General features: G+C 55.5%; 2 long non-coding RNA genes across 2 annotated transcripts; both read left to right on the top strand.

Moving 5' to 3' along the window:
* Positions 1-441: 441 nt before the first annotated feature.
* LOC109380982 (uncharacterized) lies at positions 442-8,050 on the top strand. Its single transcript, XR_002123594.1, has 3 exons — positions 442-3,091; positions 4,681-4,871; positions 5,519-8,050. It is a non-coding gene; the product is annotated as an uncharacterized LOC109380982 (long non-coding RNA).
* A 104-nt stretch (positions 8,051-8,154) lies between these two features.
* LOC109380981 (uncharacterized) lies at positions 8,155-11,716 on the top strand. The gene is made up of 3 exons (XR_002123593.1): positions 8,155-9,498; positions 10,101-10,293; positions 11,291-11,716. It is a non-coding gene; the product is annotated as an uncharacterized LOC109380981 (long non-coding RNA).
* Positions 11,717-12,236: the final 520 nt, after the last annotated feature.

Below are 12,236 nucleotides of genomic sequence, written 5' to 3'. Positions count from 1 at the left end.
TCTGTAAAATGGGGTTAAAACCTACTCATAGATAAACATGAAAACTCGATATATACGCCAAGTGTTTAGAGAGCGTCTGGCACACAGTGAAGGAGAAGGAGCAGCAGCCCCTACGACGTTTACTATTTTTTTGTTTCTAAGATTTTACTGGGGAATCAGGGAGGAGGAACAGACAAGGTGCCGTCCTTTTGTTCTTCAGTCTAGTTGTGGAGGACGTCGCTTCACTGGCCCATGTTATCATTGCGCTCTTCCCGGGTGAGGCAGTCGCTTGCCAGCCATTGGACGGCCGCTCACGGCAGCCCACTGCAGCCTACGCCGTCGCTGGCGATTCCTGGCAGCCCAGCTCCAGGTGGAGCTGTTGTTCACCATCTTAGCTGTAGGGGGCGCAGCGTCACTGGCCCTCATGTTGGATCCGAATCCGCGGCCCTGCTGCTCAGAGCTCACATTCCCAAGCCAACTCTTAACCAACGCGCCACTCGGCCGGCCCAATGTTTACTATTGTCATTACATCACAGACCTTCCTTTATCGTCCTCTCGCCCAGTAGAATGCAAGCTCCCTGAGAGCAGTCTTTTGTCTGTTTTGTCTACTGCACAGTAGCTGTGCTGTTGAATGAATGAGCAAACGGCTGGCTGACGTATTTTCCTTATTGAATGCCCTCCTGGAAGCCTCCCGGGAAGAAGAGTTAATGAAGGATGGAAGTGACCCTGTGCCTTCCCGACGACATGGTCCGCTCGCCCTCGAGGAGGAGTCACTGGTCTTCTAATCAGGGGCCCTGCAGGTTTGGAGCTCGGTGGACCCTCTGTGGTCACAGTACTTTCGGAGAATGTGAAACAGCCACTCTCTTCTCGAAATCCCAACTCGGGACTTCCTGAAGGCGAGCCTAGCTTTGGGGTAGGACCTCAGTGTCTGTCCTTCTAGGGTAAGACACCCAATTTGCGGTGCATGTGCTCATGGCCTCACCACTACCCATGTCTGGCTGACGCCAGCTCAGGGGATGGTCCCTCGTGCCATTTGAGCTGTGCATGGTACTCTCTCATGACAAATCATGTTCCACTTACATGTGGGGGGTTCCTGGGATATAGTGCCAGCCTCTGCAGAGACAGAGGAATTGGTGTCAGCACCAGTTGGGGTGAGGGGCACACAGCCAGACCCTGGAGGCAGTGCTGCCTTCGGTGAAGAGGTGCCTAGGTGGTCTCGCCCGTGCTGACGTTTGAGCCTTGAGCAGAGGTTGCCCTTGGTGAATTCGCTTTGTTTATGTTGAATCACACAAAGGCAACTTTTGTTTGAGTATCAAATCTTGCTGGGATGGCTTCCGGGACCCGGTGGCAAGCTCAGGGTCTCTGCCTCTCCCATGAACAAGACCGGATGGTGTAGGTGGGTGTCTGCACCTCCAGTGGATGAGAACGGAGGGTGACCAGAGGACACCAGCTCGATTCATGGTGCAGCTCACCTGGGGTGTGTGAGGACGGCGTCGATGCTGAACCTGCTTCACTTATGACCAGGGACCCTCTTTACACCACCGTTTTGACCATTGATCTGAAAGACCTCTGCCACTGTTTCTCCGAAGGTATTTTGACCTTGTGGGTAAGGAAAAAAAAGTTACACTCCACCGTTTGAAAGGCTGCAGCTTCTCATTCTGTTTCTCTCTCTGCCTCTCTCAGAAACCCCTCTTGTGTTCTTTATCTTTGTGACTTTTCCCCTCTCTCACTCCTCTCTCTCCCTGCCTCTTTCTCTCTCTTTCTATCCCCTGCCAAACAGCGTTCTCAATTTTCTCATGGGTTATGAAATGAATAGAATCTATTAGTATTCCATCCCATTTGTATTAAATTATAGTGATAAAAATAATCAACACAAAGTAAAACTAAAAACAACTGAAATGGCACAGAGTAAAACATGTTCAATTGCCTACAAATTGGCAGAAGAATCCAATTTTTCTGACAGCATTTCAGCGGCCACATTTGACCTGGGGAAATAGAAAGCTGTAGACATGGTGGCCGCAGGAGGAAATTGACGGTGGCAGCAGCTCCGAACGGAGATATTTGATGTAGACAAAAGCACATGGAGAAATCAAATCTGCATTCAGATTTTTAAATGGAAAAGAATTGATTCTAATGAAAATGATTTTGGGAAAATAACAAGGGAAATAAAAGAAATGAAAACAGCCCAACAGCACAGTCAGGAAAGCTAAACAGGGAATTGGATTAGTGTAATGGAATTCACTCTGAAAAACACATTTTTATGAAAATCAGTGTTGGCACAGTTCTCATTAAGATGGTTGAATCCGTATGTGTTTGGAGTGGAGTCGATGGGTCAGTAGGAACATGGGGTCAGAGCCCACTGTCCTTTACTGCTGCTGACATTCTGTTTCTGTCCCAAATCTTCCCAGAGTGCTTCTGGGATGGGCATTCTGACTTCAGGGGTGACACACTGGTCAAGTGGGTGCACTGGACCAGAGCGTGTGCCATCTGGGTGGCGTGCATCACTTGGTCGGCTCTCTCTTGGTATCCCTCCATCCCCTGGGGTTCTGGGTGGCACGCTGATCCCAAGTGAGACAGACAGCCTAGGTCAGTGGGGTCTGGGCCTCCAGGACAGCTGCGTCCAGCACTGGTGTTGAACACACAGGGCGGCTAGGACATTCCCAGCTGTTATCCTTCTTTGGACCCAGTGTTGGCACCTCTCAGAGAGCCATGCTGACCCCAAGGACATGCTCCTCATTGGTGCACATGTCACTTGGTCATAGAGGCTGAGCCTTGTTTGGGAGGTAGTCTTGGGGTTGGTGCTTCTGGGATTGAAATCATGGCCTGGGGTGTGAAGAGAGCTTGTTCTTGGCTGGCATGAACGCTGCATGGTGGGTCTCTTTCCAGGTCAGCCGCTGACTTGGAGGACTTCCAGAAGCCATGCCACCCTCAGGAGGTGGCCAGCAGGGGGAGCCCTCCCCAGGGTAGGTGCATGGGGGTGGCCCTAGGACATGCCCTGACTGTGTTGGTGATGTATGTCATCTGGTCCACTAGCCGGCGCTGTCCAGCCCGTTCTCATGAGCACTTCTGGAGGTGATGCGATGGCAGCTCGGGGAGAGAGCCCGCATGGCAGGTCAGTATCCGTGGCTCCCGAAGGGAAGATGTCCACCGTGGTTTCTTTCTTTAGGACAGACCTTAGACGGCTGGCCTCTTGCTGCAGTTGTAGCAAGAGGGCTCTCTGAGCGCATGCCAACGTCAGGGAAAGGATTCTGCAGTTGGTCCCATTCCAAAGCTCGGGAAATGAGTGTTGGGCACAGAATCCAGCCTCTGCTTGTGGCATCTATCATCTGCTCCCCAAGCCTCACGGGCCGGCCCACTATTTGGGACACATTCTGGATGTGATGTCAACTCTGGGAAAGGTGGGGGCTCTCATTTCGGGGCTGCGTCTTTCTCTTGGAAGAGAGGTCATCTGCAGTTCCAGCGATGTTTTCTCCCCCTTTATGTTTGGTGTTTCGCTGGCTTTGTTTATGAAGCTAATCGAATGGCCTACCAGTTTTTTGTGTTAAATGACCCTTTGAACGATGCTTGGGTGGTGACACCTCTGTACCTGTGTGGGGCTAGAAGCGTGTTGGTGGGACCATGGAGAGTGCAGCTCTGGGCGTTAGTGTCACATACAGGACCCCACTGAGCTCCTTCCAGAGGCAGCATCTTCCGGACGGAGGCTCTGTGCCTGTGTGGGGGCCCCGGAGGTGCCCCTCTCTGGGGTCTGGGATGAAGAGTTGGGCAGCAGCAGGGTTTTGTCTCGGCCGCCTCTGCTGCAGGGTCTGCTCCACTCCGATAGCTCCTAGAGAGGAGCTCTGGGCAGATGGGGCATTTCAGGTGTCGGTGAGCTCTCGTGGGGAGTGCACCTTGGCCATTGTGTCCAAGCATGGGCACCCACTTTTCAGTATAAGATCCCACCGGGGTCTCCCGCTTGACTTCTGGTCAGGGTCCCTAGGTTCGCCTCATTCTGGGGACGTGATGGGGTGTTGGCATTGGTGACTGGGGATCCTTGTAGAGGGAAAAGTTCCCGGCCCCGAGTGCCTGGTGCTCAAGCTGCCTGAGGGAGGGGCTCCTGGAAGCACGGCCACTCGGAAGCGTCTGCCTTAGTCCAAGCATCCGAGCCTCTCCATGGTACTCGGGGAGAGGTTACCCGAGCAACTTTGCATCTGGACGACGAATGTTGCTCGGTGAACCCCTTTTCGGTATCAAATTCCACCAGAGAGGCCGCCTCGGAGGCCGTGGTGCTTCGGGAAAGAACGTCAGTCTCAGCTCCGCTTTGGGGTACAGGATGGGTGGTCGACCAGTTGGAAAGTAATTGTTCCTAATGTACTTCACCTGGTCCACTAGCCGTCCGTACCCACTGCAGCCTGCGGCCCGCGGGCCTGGGCCAAGCCGCTGCGCCTCCACTCAGCACCTCTCCTGGTACTTGAAGGGAGATCGACCGTGTTATATTCGCTTTATTGACTTCGAATAATACATGGTTGATCTTTTCTCAGTATCAAATCTCACCTTGGAGGACCTGTTGGAGATGAAGCCCTTGTGGGGGTGGGAATGGGGCGGGGTTTTCGTGTCACTGCCCCAGCGGGTGCTGAGGGACAGTTGGTCGCTGGGGCTGGGCAGGGCAGGGCGTGCACCGCCTGTCCTGTGTCCCCTCATCGGTGCTGTTTGATCCTCCCTCAGGGCCGCTCCGGGAGGCGCCCGTCGTTGCTGCGGCAGCCACAGTCCCTGGGTCAGCGTTACTTTGGGTACTTGAGGAGAGGTTGTCTGTGATGAGTTCGCTTTATTAATGACGAATATAACACAGATGGCCTGTTTTCATTACCACCCACACCTTGTGCGCAGGGCCAGGCCTGAGGCTGGCCACCTCTAGGGTACGTGACTGCATGGGCTTCGGGTATGACATCTGTCACCCTCCCTGCTGACCCTCAGCACCTAATCCATCCTGGAGAGCTTCCTGGAGGGCTCCTTGACCTTGGGGAAGAGGCAGGGGTGGGGTGTGTCGGGAAGGCTGGTCATGAAGCTTTCGCTGGATGTGTGATGAATGACGAGGGTGCAGTCTATTTTCCACGCCCAGTGTCATTAATCAGAGTGCTCCCCGGAGGGCCCCCATTGGAGTGGGCACCTGCCGCTCTCCAGGGCGTCCCTCCAAGGGGACCGCATGCGTGGCCTGCACCTGGGAGGTGTGTCTCGGCTGCTTTCCATCTCATCCCAGTGCCTAGGCGACCCCGCGGCAGGATATCCCTCTTTGGGATTAGCCCAAGGGGCCGCTCCATGTGGTGCTTGAGGAGAGGTGGCCCGTGTGCATTTGCATCCATTATGACGCACAATACACAGTCGACCTCTCTTCAGCATCAGATCCGGCCTCGCATGCTTCCTGCACGCTCGCTGGCCCCAGGAGGATGTAGCATGTGCCGACTCGCATCGTGGGGGCCCTGGGGCGGGCAGGTGGGTGGCCGGGCCGTCTGTGAGGAAGAAGCCTCCATCTCGAGTCCGCCCTGCTCTGTGGTACCTGAAATAGGTTGCCTGTGAGGTGTTCACTTTCTACACGATGAATATTATACAGTCAACCTCTTCCCGGTATCGACTCCCGCCGTGGACGACCTCCACTTCAGGTGCTGACTCCAGGCGGCAGAAGCCCCTGTGTCGTTGACCCGTGGACTTGGCGTAGGACCTGGGCCACGTGGCCTGTTATTTTCCAGCTCCACCTGTTCCGGAGGGATTCCCAAAGCACCACGGAGCGGCCTCCCTGGTTCCGGAGTCGGTGGTTCCCGACGTCCGTGTTCCTGACACTTCCCTCTTCACTGGGCACCCTGGCCCTGCCCCAGCCCTGTCCAGACCACGTCAGGGTCACCTGGCGGAGGAAAAAGGTCCCGGGTCATGGAAAGGTGAACTCCAAGAACACCTCCAAAGGATAAGCCTGGCAGTCTGGTATTTGCTCATGGTCTCCTGGGCCTCAGGAAGCCCCCTCTGAGCAGGACTGCCATCTCCAGCTCCGTGTACACCTTTTCCCTGGGGCTTACTCGGGCCAAGGATCCCTCTGTGCCCAGTGTGTGGGGAGGGGCTGCCCCACCTAGTGTCCCAAGGCCCCACCTGGCCACCCTCAGTCCCTGCACTCCCTTCCTCGCGTGATTCACAGTATGTCCCCTGTTTGTGTCCATCCATCCTCCTTTGGGAGCTGGATCCTGGGTGGCCCCATCTGTGCACGTGGCTGTCAGCCTCCTCCTGTCCAGGATCTAGGCCTCCCTTCCTTGGCCCCCACCCTCACGCCCCACGTCCCCCTTTCTCGGGACACTCAGCACAGTCTCTTGCTCACGCCCCTTTTCCCCCAAGGAGCCCCTTTTCCAGAGTAGGGCTTCTGGGTGCTGGAGGGGAGGAAATGTCTGTTGCTCAGCAAGGCTGTCTCTGATCAACCGGCCTCTCCCTGTCACTTTTTGTCCCCGTTATCATTTTCATCCTCGCTTACTGCTATCCAAAAGTACCTGGTGTTAACGCTTATTTTTTCTCTCCCCCTAAACTGTAAGATTTCTCAGGGTGGGTTTTTTTTTGTCCTGTGGGACGCAGGAGGCCCACAGTAGAGGAGCTCTGAGTGTTTATTGACTAACAAACGCAGGGGCCTTACCAGGTTAATCCCAGGAAAGAGCCAGGCACAAAGGAGGTACCCAGGAAGACGTGAGGCACACATGAACATGATAACCAGTTCTTAGAAATTCTTCACGTTCATTGAAAGCTGTTTGGTTTCAGCTTTTTCTGCCCCTTCGAGGATGTCATTTGAGAGTCTGAAGTTTGCTGCAACAGGGGCAGGTCAGCTGGGTCTGGGCTCTTCTCTCCAGTTTCTAGGGGGTCCCCTGGGACCCCCAAAAGAGTGATGAGCCCCAGTATAGCCCTGCAGACACCAATTGAGCACTCCCAAGCCTTCCAGTAAATTCTACAGCGCTCCGAGCTGGCTGCTCTGGGGAACTCCATCTCCAACAGGCTGGAGCATGGTGTCAGAGCTAATATTTTATGCATGGAACTACTAAATGGGGACATTTGGAGATGAAAATTGCTGTTAATGCATTGACACATCTTTGGAATATATTAAATATATGTGTGGGGGCAGGAGGCACCGTTAGCCTTATTTAATGGCTCCAGTGGAACCGTCCCCACACGGAAGCATTCACAAGCACAACCCCCCCAACTGCGCCCCCTGCCCCAAATCTCCCAGGCCACCGCTGGGAGAAGCGTTGAGTACATTAGCCGCCCTTTGAGAATTATGCATGAGACACAGTGTCAGCCCAGGGTACCAGACATTCGGCAGTGTGCATGTTCCGAACCCATTTTAGACCCAGTGACGGTGACCCCATATTGCTCGGTGCAGAATGTCATTACATGCTCAATTACTGGTTTACCTATTGTTTGAGGAGAAGAGAAAATAAACAAAGGGCCTTTCTCATCTGACAAGCCGGAGGAAAATGTCTGTCCTAGCAGCGGCCAGGATGAGAGCCGCTGAGGGCCCCTGGGCCAGAGGTTCGGTGGTGGGGGCCATCTCCAAGGCCTGCGCGTACCCAGCCTCGGGTCAGTTTCACTCGGTGAACACCGCTTCCCGGTGTCTGCCTGGGGAAGGCCCTGTCTCCCTCAAGTGCGTCTCCTAGACATTCCACAAGTGCGGTTTTTAGAATTGGGAAGTTGTTGGACAGACTGGACCTGTATTCCCTTCCCCTTACTGCTTTCAAGGGGAGATAGGAAGCAAAAGAATAGCTGCCCTGAATGGGCTTTAGCCTTGACCTTGGTCCCATCTCCAGTCTCGGGGGTTTGCTCACTGCTCCCCATCAGCCCTGGAGGTGCAGGCTCTGATTTACAGATGAGGAAACGGGGCACAGAGAGCCAGAAACTCGTCCAAAGTCACTCGAGTGGGAGCTGGGGCGGGGTCTGGCTCCAAGCTTCTCATTCTTAGCCACTCTGCCCACGGCAAGCCGCATGCTTTAGGAATAGCCCCTTTGCCCTAGAGCAGCGGTTCTCAGCCTTCCTAATGCCACGACCCCTTCATACAGTTCCTCATGTTGTGGTGACCCCCAACCATAAAATTATTTTCGTTGCTACTCTATAACTGTAATTTTGCTACTGGTATGAATCGTAATGTAAATATCTTTTTATTTTCTGATGGTCTTAGGCGACCCCTGTGAAAGGGTCGTTTGACCCACAAAGGGGTCGCGACCCACAGGTTGAGAACCGCTGCCCTAGAAGAAGGCAGGCCTGTCGGGTGGGTCCCCAAGTTCTGTCTGCATGATGAGTTAGGCTTGCTTTTCCCAACAGCTTGCCATACTTTTCATGGTGGTTTTCCCTACCCCCACCCAGCATCTTCACTTTGGTGACGTCGCCTACAAAATGGGGTGCTTTCTGTTGGGTGCAGTCCCCACAGCCCCTGGCTCATGTCCAGCCTGGGGAGAGGGCCGCTGCTTTGTCAGAGGACCCAGGGCACAGCAGAGATCTGAACAGCAGAGCCCCACACTGACTCGGGTCTTGCTACCACATTTGAGGGCTGTCTTTGCCACCTTGGCTGTGTACAGATCTAGTCAGAATGGCTGGTGACCAAGAGCGGAGAGCTCAGTCCAGCCAGCTGATCTCTGCAGGGCGGGACCTGCACGGCCTGACTCCCCCAGAGCCCCCGATTCTCCGTTGTCACTCTACCCTTGCATGTACACCTCCCTGCAGAATCAGTGACTGGCGTGGTCCTGGAAACCCCACAGACTCAGTACTGATGGGTCCTTGGGTGCAAAGAACCCCCAAATGTCAGGGCTGAGTGGGACCCTGAGTTTATTCCCCTCTTGTCCTGGCCCTCTACTCACACCCTTGTACAGGTAAGAAAACTGAGGTCCAAGAGGGTAGCGTGCCTTGCTGTGGCTTTTCTTCTGAGGGCTGTCTCAAACTTTGGGGCCGAGACCCACCTCTGGCAGATAGGTGGTTTCCTTCTTTGTAAAACTGGGGGGTGACCCAGCATCCCAGGGCCGTAGGAACAGAAAGCGAGATTCCTCAATACCTGAATTTTCAATACTGCCCAGGCACAGAGCTGCTAGAAACCAGGGCTTTAACTCTGCAGTGCCGGCTCATAGTAGGTGTTCAGCTAATGCCTGGCTCAAAGCTGGCCACAGACCTCAGCACAGAAGTGTTCGGCGCGTGAGGATGTATTGAATCGGATCTTTTTATCACCAGGAGGAGGCTCACAGGAGGCGCTGGGAGGACGTTTGTGGAATGAATAAATAAAAGCATGCTGTTGGAATGAAGAAGCAGAGAAATGAAGAAGAATCGGGGAAGATGGACATAAATTTCCACCAAGCGCCGCCAAGGCTCTGCAGTCGAGGCCGCTGAAAAGACCCTGCGGAGGCAGAGGGGCCATTTGTCACCGCGCAGACGGCTGGAGGGCCGGGAAGCAAGGGCGTGACGGAGGCTCGTTCATCATTTTCCCATTACCAGGTGACATGGAGGAAGCTCACGCATGCGCAGCCCGACCACCCTCCGGCGGTAAGTGTAGGACTGGGGGTGGGGAGGGACCCCGGGGAAGGGCAGGCCCACTGGGTGAGCAAGCAGCTTCGCCCTGAAGCCCTGGCATGGGTGGTGGAGAGGACAGGAGCCACGCAGAGCCACATGACCAGCCTGGGCTGGACTTTGGTGCCATTATGGCGGCAGGACCCGAATGGGACCGCGCATTCTCCTGGCATGATCCTGAGGCAGTGGGACATCTGAAAGCCCACTTCGTGCCCTTGCTGCTACCGTGCTTGTTTCCACACCTATTGCCATGCCTTTGCCCAAGCTGTACCCTTACCTGCAATGCTCGCCCCTCCCCCTTTTCCTCCAAGGCTCTGTCTGCTCCAATGCCACCTCCTACAGGAAGCCTTCCCTGATCCACCCCAGTACACACACACACACACAGCCTCACTCTGCGGTCAGATGCCAGTCCTCTGATCCTTTGATCCACAGGGATCTGTCTCCCTGCCAAGCCTGGAGGCTCCACGGAAGCAGGGGCTGTTACTGGTTTGGTCACCGTGGGGCCCCTGTACCTGGTGCAGAGCCTAGCCCAGGGAAGGCACTACGCCACGCTTGTTGCCCTTGTCTCCCCTTTGTAGGCATGCTGGATCCTGGACCCAGCACTTAACAAGTGCCCGGCGCATGCACATCCCACAGGCAGGGCCTTTGGTTGACCTCAGCCATGAGCCACGGGCTGTGCCAGAGGTGGCCACACCAGACCACTTCTGCCTGGAGAGGTGTGAGCTGTGAGCTGGGGCGCCTGGCCTGACCCCGGAGTCATCCGTGGGGCTGGTAAGTGCCCGTCAGGACTGCTAGTTGCCTCCCATTTGGATCTGGAGCAGAGGTGGCCTTTATCCAGGGCACACGGGCTCATAGCGGGAGCCAAGCCTGTTATTAGGGCCAAAGCCACCTGACTCAGTGTAGCGCCTCCGGGCTCCAAACAGCATTTGCTGAATGAAATGAATGAATGAATGAATGAATGAATGAATGAAACGGGGCCTCCTGACCCCTGCCCAGAGCTTCCTGCACACCCTGCATGGGCAGTGCTGCAGTGCGGTGGAGGCCTGAGCAGGCCGCGCTGCCTTCCAGGGTCCCCTGGTCTTCCCTGGGGCAGGACACCGCTGAGAAGGTGCGCAGAGCCTGGGTGCGGGAAACCATCCAGGATGCTGCTTCCACCATCTGTGATATCTTCGTTTTCTCTAACACTCAAAAATAGATGTTTCTGTTATGCTCTGTTGTTGGCAGGGGAGCGGCGGGGCCTGCCAAGGCCTGGGGGAGCCCGCCAGCCTGCTGAGTTTTACTGTACAAACAGTTGGGGGGGGGGTGTCTCTGTTAACTTGAAATCCCCGATCAGTAAACATGCCAATTTAAAGTGTAATTAACTCAGGCCGGAAAAATTTCAGATTTGGACTGCTTTTCACAGTTGAGGTTGTTTTTCTTTTATTTATTTATCTCTTTCCGGGTGTGGTGGTGTCTGTGGCAGGTTTTAGCCAGGAAAAATAGAAGGGGGGCCTGAGTGGGGAGGGGGGCTGGTTGGAGGAGGAAATGGTGGAAGGAAAAGAGGGGAGGTCAGCCTAACACCCCAAGGGCCCGATGTCTGTATCCGCTGTCTGTCTAGGACAGTGGGTGCCGGGTGAGGAAACTGAGGCAGAGGGAAGTAGGGGACATGCCCATTTCAGGGTGCAAGCTGGGCCCTGTGATAAGAATTGTGGGGTGCTGTCGCAGGACCCCAGGAAAATACTGGGCTGGTTCTGGGTGCTCCCCCTGACACCCCCTGTCTTGCCTCCAGTTTAGGGGACCCACCTGCTCTTCCTAGAGCCCTGCTTTCTCTGAGCCCATCTGGGGTCTAAGCGCTTTCCTCCTGGTCGCCTGCTTCACACGACTCCAGGTCCCTGTCCTCGGAGAAGGCCGAGGGCACCCATGCCCCAGCAGACGGACGGATGCACAGCGCCCTTCAGACCAGCGCCCTCTCTGGCCTCACCCAGGAAGGAGGAGGCGAACCCCCCGGCCTTCGCTGTGGACTGGGGAGGGCTGTGTGGGCATGGGGAGACGTCCTGAGGGAAATACACTCAAGTAAAAGAGCAAATGACCTGCGCCCCTCGCCCACCAGACAGTGCGGCTGGGCGGTGAACATGCTGGTTAGGATGCAGGAACGCCTGCTCTTCCTTTTCAAACTCTTTGAATGTTGTCGGGCCGTTTGAATAATAAAGCTACATTGTACAAATCAAAGTCTGTGTGTGTGTCTGTATGTTCGGGAGTCACTTTCATACAGTCACTGCCCTTTGCCCAGGGAGGACTCTGCAGGGAGCATCTTCCGGAAGCGGGGTTCCCTGGGGTGCCCCACTCTGTGAGTCCACATTCTCAGGTGGGAGTCAGGGCCAGGAGAACACACGCTGCCTTTGTCTGAGGTCTTAGATGGTTCCTCCAGCCCCGCTGCCGGGGCCCCCTCCCGGGGCAGAGGCCAGGGCCCAGGGGCAGAGCCCGTGCCCACGCCTGGCTCTGCCAGCCTCCGCCTGGTCACGACACAGCCAGGCTGACTCAGACGCGGGCCCAAGCGGGAGCCTCATAAATTACATAATTACCTATGAAACCTGCTGCCGCAGCTGTCAGCCGGAAGGACGCGCTCTGCCTGGCCGGCGGTGACTCACTTCCCCAGAGCCTCTCGCCCCCACCTCTGTCTGGGCTGGCTGGCAAGGGGAGGGGTGCCAGCGTGCTCTCTACCCCCAGCTCTGCAG

The sequence above is a fragment of the Hipposideros armiger genome, unplaced genomic scaffold, assembly GCF_001890085.2.
Source record: "Hipposideros armiger isolate ML-2016 unplaced genomic scaffold, ASM189008v1 scaffold_43, whole genome shotgun sequence".
NCBI lineage: Eukaryota > Metazoa > Chordata > Mammalia > Chiroptera > Hipposideridae > Hipposideros > Hipposideros armiger.
This window is presented reverse-complemented; position numbering and strand designations above follow the sequence as displayed.